Raw genomic sequence first — 12,992 nt, 5'->3', positions numbered from 1 at the left:
AAGCTGGCACAAGACAGGGATGCCCTCTCTCACCACTCCTATTCAACATAGTGTTGGAAGTTCTGGCTAGGGCAATCAGGCAAGGGAAAGAAATAAAGGGTACTCGGTTAGGAAAAGAAGAAGTCAAATTGTCCCTGTTTGCAGATGACATGATTGTATATTTAGAAAACCCCATTGTCTCAGCCCAAAATCTCCTTAAGCTGATAAGCAACTTCAGCAAAGACTCAGGATACAAAAATAATGTGCAAAAATCACAAGCATTCTTATACACCAGTAATAGACAAACAGAAAGCCAAATCATGAATGAACTTCCATTCACAATTGCTTCAAAGAGAATAAAATACCTAGGAATCCAACTTACGAGGGATGTAAAGGAGAACTACAAACTCTTCAAGGAGAACTACAAACCACTGCTCAGTGAAATAAAAGAGGACACAAACAAATGGAAGAACATACCATGCTCATGGATAGGAAGAATCAATATCGTGAAAATGGCCATACTGCCCAAGGTAATTTACAGATTCAATGCCATCCCCATCAAGCTACCAATGAGTTTCTTCACAGAATTGGAAAAAACTGCTTTAAAGTTCATATGGAACCAAAAAAGACCCCGCATTGCCAAGACAATCCTAAGTCAAAAGAACAAAGCTGGAGGCATCACGCTACCTGACTTCAAACTATACTACAAGGCTACAGTAACCAAAACAGCATGGTACTGGTACCAAAACAGAGATATAGACCAATGGAACAGAACAGAGTCCTCAGAAATAATACCACACATCTACAGCCATCTGATCTTTGACAAACCTGACAAAAACAAGAAATGGGGAAAGGATTCCCTATTGAATAAATGGTGCTGGGAAAACTGGCTAGCCATAAGTAGAAAGCTGAAACTGGATCATTTCCTTACTCTTTATACAAAAATTAATTCAAGATGATTAGAGACTTAAATGTTAGACCTAATACCATAAAAACCCTAGCAGAAAACCTAGGTAATACCATTCAGGACATAGGCATGGGCAAGGACTTCATGTCTAAAACACCAAAAGCAATGCCAACAAAAGCCAAAATTGACAAATGGGATCTCATTAAACTAAAGAGCTTCTGCACAGCAAAAGAAACTACCATCAGAGTGAACAGGCAACCTACGGAATAGGAGAAAATTTTTGCAATCTACTCATCTGACAAAGGGATAATATCCAGAACCTACAAAGAACTCAAACAAATTTACAAGAAAAAACCAAACGACCCCTTCAAAAAGTGGGCAAAGGATATGAACAGATATTTCTCAAAAGAAGACATGCATACAGCCAACAGACACATGAAAAAATGCTCATCATCACTCGCCATCAGAGAAATGCAAAGCAAAACCACAATGAGATACCATCTCACACCAGTTAGAATGGCAATCATTAAAAAATCAGGAGACAACAGGTGCTGGAGAGGATGTGGAGAAATAGAAACACTTTTACACTGTTGGTGGGATTGTAAACTAGTTCAACCATTATGGAAAACAGTGTGGCGATTCCTCAAGGATCTAGAACTAGAAGTACCATATGACTCAGCCATCCCATTACTGGGTATATACCCAAAGGATTATAAATCTTGCTGCTATAAAGACACATGCGCACATATGTTCATTATGGCACTATTCACAATAGCAGACTTGGAATCAACCCAAATGTCCATCAGTGACAGACTGGATTAAGAAAATGTGGCACATATACACCATGGAATACTATGCAACCATAAAAAATGATGAGTTCGTGTCCTTTGTAGGGACATGGATGCAGCTGGAAACCATCATTCTTAGCAAACTATCACAGGAACAGAAAACCAAACACCGCATGTTCTCACTCATAGGTGGGAACTGAACAATGAAATCACTTGGACTCGGGAAGGGGAACATCACACACCAGGGCCTATTATGGAGAAGGGGGAGAGGGGAGGGATTGCATTGGGAGTTATACCTGATGTAAATGACGAGTTGATGGGTGCAGCACAGCAACATGGCACAAGGATACATATGTAACAAACCTGCACATTATGCACATGTACCCTAGAACTTAAAGTATAATAAAAAAAATAAATAATAAATAATAATAATAATAATAAATATAAAAAAGGCCTTGCCCTATGGAGTCCTCCAGATCTAATCTAGAGTATTTTCTCAGGAGCCTCTGCAGGAATGCAGAGGGAGTTTCCTCTTTTTCTTGTTGAATCTTGAATGCCTTTGAGACATTTTGTGTCCTAAGAGTGGACTCTTTGATCCCTTTAATTATTAGTTCCCTGAGGTCCTGCATTTGGGCCCAGTTCCTGGGATCATTATTATCCCATTTAGGATCGACATTTGGAAATTTTTGTTCGGTTGGCAAGACTCCTTGCCCGGGAGGGTGTTGCCCCTCCCAGATGGTCATGGCTGCTCTCCTAATCATTCCTTTTTTCTGCTGTGAACAGGATATTCATGATAGACATCATTTCAGCCCAGGTGTAAAAGCTGGGTCCTAGGAATTTGTCCAGCTAGTCTGTTAAACCGAGGGGCTCTTCTAGGAGTGGTTTCATCTCCTTCTTGAAATTCCTAACTTCAGTACTTGTAAGAGGAGCATTTACAAAGCCAGTCTCTCCCTGTCCCATGGGAACTTCCTTAAGAGGGAGCATGCTCGATGCCTGCTGTGTGGAAAGGATAGGGAAGTTCTCAATATCCCTCTCACACTGTTCTTTTCCTTAAATTTGGATAAGGACTTAAAGGAGCAATTGGTTCAGCTCCCCCATGGTCTCCAGGTTTTTCTTCCTCTAACCCTCCTGTTGCCCCCTTGATCCTCCTGTCCCCTATTTTGTGAGCTGTATGGAAGGGCAAGCATGATAGGGGGTCCCAGGGCTTTTCACTGGGCAAGGGCTTTTTACTGGACTCTTTTTCTTCTTCTTTGATGGGGAACATGGGGGTTAATTCTTTGACCCAGCAGAGCATAATGTATCTCTTCTTGTGAGGATTTTTTTTTTTTTTTTTTTTTTTTGAGTGGAGTCTTGCTCTGTCGCCCAGGCTGGAGTGCAGTGGCATGATCTCAGCTCACTGCAAGCTCCGACTCCCAGGTTCACATCATTCTCCTGCCTCAGCCTCCTGAGTAGCTGGGACTACCGGCGCCCGCCACCACATCTGGCTAATTTTTTGTATTTTTAGTAGAGACGGGGTTTCACCATGTTAGCCAGGATGGTCTCGATCTCCTGATGTCATGATCCACCTGCCTCAGCCTCCCAAAGTGCTGGCATTACTGGCATGAGCCACCGCACCTGTCCTAGGATGGGGTTTTATCATTCATATAGAGAATTAAAGCTTGGCACACCCAATCCTCATCTGAGCCAAACTTAAACCAAAAGACTGAAGGCTTATGAATGGGGTCTTTGGGACAGATAAAACAGCAATACTTTATCATCTTTTGCTTTTCCTTGAGCCTGGCTCAAGGGTTGTCCCTCCAAACCTGCAGCATTCTCCCCAAAGGACTATCTGGGGGAATGTCCGAGGGAGTCTCTTTGGCTCCCTCTTTCCATCGTCCCCTAGGCCTAGAATTTCCGTTTCCCATTTTCGTCAGTCTCTGTGTCTGAGTTTTTCCCTGTGTACTCAAGCCCCCCACTGGAGGTTTCTTGCACACACCGAGAATCATTTCATCCTTCTCTGGCTGTTTCCCTTGGCAGAGAACAGAACCGTAAATTGGGTCTCCACACTTGCTTCATACCTAGGACACATCTCAGTCACACACACTCAACCTCCAAAAATGCCCAACCACCAAGGCAATACTGACAGTCCAATTTTCCTACCTTGGCTCGTACATGAGGTTGCCTGGTTGCCACGGTGCCTGCTTTTCTTCCTGTGTCACCTCCACTGCCTCCTGAATAAGTCTCTATGGCCTCTGCAGGGAGCCGGGCTTCCCAGACAGAGCAGGCCACTTAAATCAGGTGGGACGCGTGTCCCCTCTCAGCCGGAGTCCAACTCCACGCAGGCACAGAGATCCCAGATGGGCCCCCAAGTTTGTGAGAAACACATTCATCTGTCCAAACCCAAAGAATGGACTCAGAGACACAAAGAACAGTGGAAGCGAGATTTTTAACGGTGATCTTGCAAGATTGGGTGTCTGGTAGGCAGGCACACCTGGGGCAGTTACAGCAGGTAATTTATCTCCTAGCACACAAGTCCCTCCCTCCCCCTATTGCTCACTGGTCAAGTACTATGGGGTTACAATCTTCCTGGATGTCACCTAAGTTTCATTATCCCTTATAAGGTTATAACCCAGTCCCCTTCTCTGCCTAAGTTTCGATTTTCCAATAACTTTGGAAACTTTTTCTTCCCCTTTATAGGCTGACTCCTCCTCTACATTCTGTTTGCTTATTGTGACTTTCTAGGTGCATGAGCTGTGCGGTTTGTCACGTTTGCAGGCTGGCTGCCAGTACTTAGATTTATCAAACCTTGAAAATGGACCATTTAAAATGTTTTCTCACATAAAATAAGATTTTAAAACATTATTCTCCCTTTATATAAAACCTTGGGATATCATCATACTCTGTGCATCACTAGTCCTGGAAAATAAGGACCACTGGATCACTGTCCATCATGGGAAAACAAAATGCCACTGTAGAAAACTGTCTGTGGCAGGCTGAATAGTGGTCCTCACAACATACCGGTATAACATAATGGTAAAATGCTAAAAGGGACTTTGCAGGTGTTATTAAGTTAATAATCTTGAAATGAGGTGATTGCTCTGGATTAGCAAAGGGGACCTAATCTTTATTACAGACTCTTCATAAAAGAGGCAGGAAGGTCAGAGTCAGAGAAGGTCATGTGACTATGGAAGCAGAGGTCAGAGAGTCACAGAGAGACTTGAAGATGCTACACTGTAGGCTTTGAAGACGGAAGAAGGAGCTATGAACTAAGGAATGTAGGCAGCATCTAGAAGCTGGAAAATGGTTGATTTTGAACTTCAATCTCCAAAACTGTATTGCCTTAGTTGGTTTTGTGTGGCTATAAAGGAACACCTGAGACTGGGTAATTCATAAATAAAAGAGGTTTATTTGCCTCACAGTTCTGCAGGCTGTATAAGCAGCAAGCAGCATGATGCCAGCATCTGTTTCTGGTGAGAACCTCAGGAAGCTTCTATTCATGGCAGATGGCAAAGGGTGAGCAGGCATGTCACATGGGGAGAGGGGGAGTGAGAGAGAGAGGGGAGGCATGCTATGTACTTGTAAACAACCAGATCTCCTGTAAACTAATAAAGTGAGAACTCACTCATTACCATGGAGACGATACCAAGCTATTCAAGAGGGATCCACCCCCATAACCTAAATACCTCCCAATGGGCTCCACCTCCAACATTAGGGGTCACATTTCAACATGAGATTTGAAGGGGACAAATATCAAAACTATGTCATATATGATAATAAATTTATATTGTTTTAAGCCACTAAACTTGTGGTGATTTGTTATAGCAGCCATAGGAAATTAACACTAATAGAGGGCAAATGACAATGCTCAGGGGTTGGAAGTCAGAGAGTGTTGGAGAATAGTATGAGCATGGCTGCTTGTACAAGGATGCACTTAAACCATGAGATTCTAGTTTGGAAACAAGAAGCCTGAAAAGAGACTGGCTCAATGTCTAAACCATTGCTACTCTATAGAACTTTATTTGATGATGAAAATGTTCTACATCTGCACTCTCCAGTATGGTAGCCACTAGCCACATGTGACTACTAAGCACTTGAAATGTGGCTAGTACAATAAGGGAAATTTTTCTTTTTTCTTTTTTTTTTTTTTTGAGATGGAGTCTCGCTCTGTCACCCGGGTTGGAGTGCAGAGGTAGATTTCGACTCACTGCAAACCTCCACCTCCTGGGTTCAAGGAATTCTCCTGCCTCAGCCTCCTGAGTAGCTGGGATTATAGGTGTGTACCACCATGTCCAGCTAATTTTTGTATTTTTAGTGGAAAAGGGGTTTCACCATGTTGGCCAGGCTGGTCTTGGACTCCTGACCTCAAATGATCCACTCGCCTCGGCCTTCTAAAGTGCTGGGATTACAGGGATAAGCCACCATGCCCAGCCTACTCTTAATTAATTTATATTTAAATTTTTTTCATTATACTTTAAGTTCTAGGGTACATGTGCACAGCAGGTTTGTTACATATGTATACTTGTGCCATGTTGGTGTGCTGCACCCAACTCGTCAGCACCCATCAACTCGTCATTTACATCAGGTATAACTCCCAATGCAATCCCTCCCCCCTCCCCCCTCCCCATGATAGCCCCCAGTGTGTGACGTTCCCCTTCCCGAGTCCAAGTGATCTCATTGTTCAGTCCACATGTAGCTAATGGCTACTGTATTCGAGAGACTGTTTTCTACCATTAAAAAGAATGTGGATAGGGTGACTATGAACCTATTCATTAAATTGTTCAATGCTAGAAAACTAGCTTGCCAAAAATAGTCTATGCCAAATTAAAGAAGTATCAACACTTCTCTGGAGATCAGATTTCTTATAATCTCTGCCATTATATAACTAAAAACCTAGATGAGAAAAAAGCATCTAAGCAGCATGTAAAATTGCTGTCATAAAACCCATGAATTTTACTTCATAGGAGATGCACGGAGTCAGTCCTTAGTCAAATAGCTACACATTAGAAGAACCAAGAATACGTTGATCTCAGAACTTCTTCAAAAGCACAAAAATCCAGAACACACTTAGGGAGAAGACATAAGGAAAGACATATTCCTACATGCCTCAGAGGTCCAGGGCAAAAGCAGATGATCATAATGGCCACGCTGAGTCACAAGACAAGGTTATATTATGTTCTGAATCATCTGTTTAAGAAGGCAAAGCAGGCCAGCCACAGTGGCTCAAGCCCGTAATCCCAGCACTTTGGGAGGCTGAGGTGGGCGGGTTGCTTGAGGTCAGGAGTTCGAGATTAGCCTGGCCAACATGGCGAAATCCCATCTCTAATAAAAACACAAAAATTAGCTGGGTATGGTGGTGGGCATCTATAATCCCAGCTACTCGGAAGGTTGAGGAACAAGAATCACTGGAACCCAGGAGGTGGAGGCTGCATTGAGCCGAGATTGCCACTGTACTCCAGCCCGGGCAACAGAATGAGACTCTGTCTCAAAAAAATAGAGGGCAAAGTAGTGAATAACTCAGTATTAAAAACAAAAACAAAAACAAAAAACAAACAAACAAAAAAACTCAACAGAGGGAATGGGTAAATGTAAAACAAAACAAAAAGCCATCTTTCCACTTTCATGTAAAACCCCTTCTTTTAGGGTTCTAGTCACTATGCTATGCCATCCACTCCAGTTCCTTGTTAGTCACTTACACACCAGGATTGATCTGTACCACACTGTTGATAAATTATTTCAAATCCTCTCTCACCATTACCATCCAAATCCTTCTCACCTGCCATGCAACTTCCAAATCTGGATCAATTGAATCGATTCACCACCATTGTTTCTATTTCCAGGCTGCTGAGCCCTGGTGGAAGAAATAACACAATGATATAGGCAGGAATATCTTGAAAAGCATGGTTTCTGTGGAATGTTATGCAGCAGTTAAATATGTAAGATATCAGCTGGGCATGGTGGCTCATGCCTGTAATCCTAGCACTCTGGGAGGCCCAGGTGGACGGATCACCCGAGGTCAGTAGTTTGAGACCAGCCTGGCCAACACGGTAGAACCCCATCTCTACTAAAAATACAAAAATTAGCCAGGCATGGTGGCAGGAGACTGTAATCCCAGCTACTCAGGAGGCTGAGGCAGGAGAATCACTTGAACCTGGGAGGCGGAGGTTGCAGTGAGCCGAGATCGTGCCACTGCATTTCAGCCTGGGCTACAGAGTAAGACTCTGTCACACACACACACACACACACACACACACACACACACACACACTCAAAAGTAGGATATCTATATATACTGATACAGAAAAAAATCCATACACATTAAATAAAAAAGCAAGTGATATCACAGTCCCTAGTATGGCTATAATCAAAAGGACAGATACTAACAAGTGTTGGCAAAGATGTGGAGAAACTGGAAGTCTCATATACTGCTGGTGGGAACATAAAATTGATCAGCCACTTTGAAAAACAATCCAGTAGTTCCTCAAAATGTTAAATACAGAGTTACCATATGACCCAGCAATCCCACTCCTAGATACATACCCAAAAGACATGAAAATATATGTCCACACAAAAACTGAAACATGAATACTCATAGGCATGTTATTTATAATAGCCAAAATGTAGAAACTGGCTCAGTGCAGTGGCTCACGTCGGTAATCCCAAAACTTTGGAAGGCCGAGGCAGTTGGATCATGAGGTCAGGAGATTGAGACCATCCTGGCCAAAATGGTGAAACCCCGTCGCTACTAAAAAAAAAAAAAAAAAAAAAACCATACAAAAATTAGCTGGGTGTGGTGGTGCATCTCCCACCATAAGTGGGTCTCTAATCCCAGCTACTCAGGAGGCTGAGGCAGGAGAATCACTTGAACCAGGGAGTCAGAGTTTGCAGTGAGCCGAGATAACACCACTGCACTCCAGCCTGGTGACAGAGTGAGACTCCATCTCAGAAAAAAAAATAAAAGTAGAAACTACCCAAATGTCCAAATGACGAATAGATAAACAAAATGTAGCATATCCACACAATGGATATGCCAAGAGCAAGTTGCAAGTTTTGGGTTTTTTTGTTTTTTGTTTTTTGTTTTTTTTTTGAGACAGGGTCTCACTCTGTTGCCCAGACAGGAGTGCCGTAGCACAATCATGACTCACTGCAGCCTTGGCCTCCCAGGCTCAAGCAATCCTCCCACCTCAGCCTCCTGGGTAGCTGTGACTATAGGAACACACTACTACATCCAGCTAATTTTTTGTATTTTGCAGAGAGACAGGGTTTTGCCATGTTGCCCAGGCTGGTCTTGAACTCTTGAGCTCAAGTGATCCACCCGCCTCAGCCTCCCAAAGTGCTGAAATTACAGGCGTGCACCAACACGCCTGGCCTGCAAGAGCAATTTTATTCAGCAATAAAAAGAATGAAGTTCTGATTCATGCTACAACATGGATGAACCTTGAAAACACTGTGCTAAGTAAAATAAGCCAGTCACAAAATATTACATATTCTTCCATTAATATCAAAGTCCAGAATAGGGAAATCTATAGAGACTGAAAGTGGATTAGTGGTTGCTAAGGGTTGGGGGATAAAGAGGCGATAGCTAAAGGATACAGGGTTTGTTTCTGAGGTGATGAAAATGTTCTAAAAATTGACTATGGCAGTGGTTGCACACATCCATGAATATACTAAAAACAATTGAACTGCACACTTTAAATGTGTGAATTGTGTAGTGTACGAATTATAGCTCAAAAAAGCTGTTTTTTTTTAAAAAAGCAAGTGATAGAATAATACATGTACTATGAGCTCATTTATATAAAAACCAAAACTACATATGCATATAATATAAACATTTGTGAATGTATGTAAATATATAGAACATGATTTGGAAGGATACCCACCCATCTGTTAGCATTGGTTGCTTTTGGGGAGAGAAGTAGGATTGCCTTCTGTAACATCACACTTTCCTGTTTCTCCTCCTACCACCCTGGTTGTTCCTCCAAATTGCTTTGTAGGCATTCTTTCCTCTGCTCCCTCCTTTATAATCTACATTTAACTCTTCAGGCTCTCCTTGAAGTGATCATATGATCACATATTTCCCATGGTTTCAACAACGCCGGTCCATATCCTGACTCATCTATTCAACAAATAATCCACTGAGCACCTGCTAAGTACTGAGCTAGTTGCTAGACATTCAGCAGGACAGAGGCAAATAAGATTGCCATTCTCATGAACTTTACATTCTAGTGGTGGTGAAGATATATAATAATAAGGAAACCAATAAATGGACAGACAATTTGAGATAATGTTAAGTGGTAGGGAGAAAATAAAACAGGGTGAGGGGCAGGCACCACGCCATGCTGAGCGCCGAGTCTCGCACCATGCCCCACGCTGCGGTCCACTGCGCAGGTCGCTCCCTGCCACCCGATGCCCGCATGCTAGCCATGTCCCGTCCACCGCCAACGCGGGCCGCCTTGGGCATCCTGGCCCGGCATGCCATGGTGCTAGGCACCATGGAGATGGGGGGCCACATGGACGCATCCGCCAGTGCCACGGCCATGCGCGCTTTCCTGGAGTGCAGCCACACCAAGCTGGACATGGCCTTCACGTACAGCGATGGCCAGTCCAAAACCATCCTGGGCGGCCTGGGGCTGGGGCTGGGCAGCGGTGACTACTGAGTGAAATTTGCCACCAAGGCCAACCCTTGGGAGAGAAAATCACTAAAGCCTGACAATGTCCGGTCCCAGCTGGAGACGTCATTGAAGAGGCTGCAGTGTCCCCAAGTGGACCTCTTCTACCTACATGCACCTGACCACAGCACCCCAGTGGAAGAGACGCTGTGTGCCTGCCACCAGTTGCACCAGGAGGGCAAGTTCATGGAACTTGGCCTCTCCAACTATGCCGGCTGAGAAGTGGCGGAGATCTGTATGCTCTGCAAGAGCAAAGGCTGGGCCAGGCGCGGTGGCTCACGCCTGTAATCCCAGCATTTTGGGAGGCCGAGGTGGGCGGATCACGAGGTCAGGAGATCGAGACCATCCTGGCTAACATGGTGAAACCTCGTCTCTATTAAAAATACAAAAAAAAAAAAAAATAGCCAGGTGTGGTGGTGGGCACCTGTAGTCCCAGCTACTCGGGAGACTGAGGCAGGAGAATGGCGTGAACCCGGGAGGCGGAGCTTGCAGTGAGCCGAGATGGTGCCACTGCACTCCAGCCTGGGCGACAGAGTGAGACTCCATCTCAGAAATAAATAAATAAATAAATACATAAATAAATAAATAAAAGCAAAGGCTGGATCCTGCCCACTGTGTACCAGGGCATGTACAATGCCACCACCTGGCAGGTGGAAATGGAGCTCTTCCCCTGCCTCGGGCACTTTGGACTGAGGTTCTATGCCTACACCCTCTGGCTGGGGGCCTGCTGACCGGCAAGTACAAGTATGAGGCCAGGGCAAGAAACAGCCCGGGGGCCACTTCTTTGGGAATAGCTGGGCTGAGACCTACAGGAATCGCTTCTGGAAGGAGCACCACTTCAAGGCCATTGCCCTGGTGGAGAAGGCCATGCAGGCTGTGTATGGTGCCAGTGCCCCCAGTATGACCTCGGCCACCCTCTGGTGGATGTACCACCACTTACAGCTGCAGGGTGCCCATGGAGACGCGGTCATCCTGGGCATGTCCAGCCTGGAGAAGCTGGAGCAGAACTTGGCAGCGATGGAGAAAGGGCCCATGGAGCCGACTGCCATGGACACTTTTAATCAAACCTGGCATTTGGTTGCCCACGAATGTCCCAACTACTTCTGCTAGGCTCATCGTGGCTCAGGCTGCCCAAGACTTTTCTGTCACCTTTTGCTCTCTCATGCCGACCAGTCTTGGCCTTGAGCTGACTTAGCAGGGTCTTTCTGGATCGTCTGGATCCATGCGTTATTTTTCTAGCTTCCTGCCTAGCTCCCTGCTCACTTTATATTGTGAAAGGTGGGGGTGAGTCCCACTTGGGCATTTCCCATTGAATAAAGCAGGCACTTGACCCAGCCATAGCCCAGGTCAACCCCCTAGCCCCGCAAAAAAAAAAAAAAAAAAAAAGAGAGAAAAAAAACCAGGGTGATGCGATGAGATACTGATCACAGTAGGGGGCTCCTGAGTTGGGATGACCAGGGAAAGCCTCTCCGAGGAGCTGACCCTAGAGCTGAGATGTGGATGATGAGAAAGATGGTGAGAGAACATTTTACGCAGGGTGCAAAGGCCCTGAAGAGAGAACAAATTATAGCTGGAAGCATCGCAAACAGCATAGTATGGGATAAGATCAGATATTTTGGTAAGGGCTACTATATCTTATTAGGTCAAAGTAAAGAGTTTGAATGTTATACAAAATGTAACTGGAAGTCCCTGGAGGGTTTTGAAATAGGCAGAGTGTCCTAGTCTGTTTTACATGGCTATAACAGAATATCAGAGACTAGGTAATTTATAATAAACAGAAATTTATTTGGCTCATGGTACTGGAGGCTGGGAAGTCCAACAGCATGGAGCCAGCATCTGATGAGGGCCATCATGCTGCGTCATGCCATAATGGAAGGCAGAAGGACAAGAGAGGGTAAGAGCAAGGGAACAGGAAGAGTCAAACTTATTTTTATAACACAGCCACTCTTGCAATAACTAACCCACTCCTGAGATAATGACATTAATCTATTAATGAGGGTAGAGCCCTCATGACGTAATCACTTCTTATTATGTCCCACCTCCCAACACTGTTCCATTGGGAATTAAGTTTCCAACACATGAACTTTATGAGACACATTCAAACCATGGCATTCTATTCTGGTCCCCAAAATTCATGTCCTCACAATGCAAAATACATTCATTCCATTGCAGTAGCCCGAAAATTCTTAACTTGTTTCAGTGTCAACTCAAAGATCCAAAGTCCAGTCCCATCTAAAGCAGATATGGGTGGGACTCAAGGCATAATTCACCTTGAGGCAAATTTTCCTCCAGCTGTGAGGAAACAGATTAAAATTAAACAAGTTATTTATTTACAAAATACAATGCTGGGTGATGTAGTTTGGATATGTGTCCCTGCCCAAATTTCATGTTGAATCGTAAACTCCAGTGTTAGAGGTGGGGCCTGGTGGGAGGTGATTGGACCATGGGGGTGGATCCTTTATGAATGGTTTAGCACCATCCCCTCTGTGCTGTTCTCGTGATGGTGAGTTCTCATGAAATCCGGTTAAGTGTGTAGCACCTCCCCACTCTCTTCCTCCTGCTCCAGTCATGTAAGACATGCCTGCTTCCCCTTCACCTTGTGCCACAATTGAAAGTTTCCTGAGGCCTCCACAGAAGCTGAGCAGATGCCAGTACCATGTTTCCTGCAGAACC

At 44.4% G+C, this 12,992-nt stretch overlaps 1 pseudogene; it reads left to right on the top strand.

Moving 5' to 3' along the window:
- Positions 1 to 9,986: 9,986 nt before the first annotated feature.
- Positions 9,987 to 11,429, top strand: LOC112615248 (annotated as a pseudogene).
- The last annotated feature ends 1,563 nt before the right edge of the window (positions 11,430 to 12,992 follow it).

Source organism: Theropithecus gelada, chromosome X (assembly GCF_003255815.1).
Source record: "Theropithecus gelada isolate Dixy chromosome X, Tgel_1.0, whole genome shotgun sequence".
Classification (NCBI taxonomy): Eukaryota; Metazoa; Chordata; class Mammalia; order Primates; family Cercopithecidae; genus Theropithecus; species Theropithecus gelada.
Note: the sequence above shows the minus strand (reverse complement) of the source record. Positions and strands in the feature narration are given on the sequence as shown.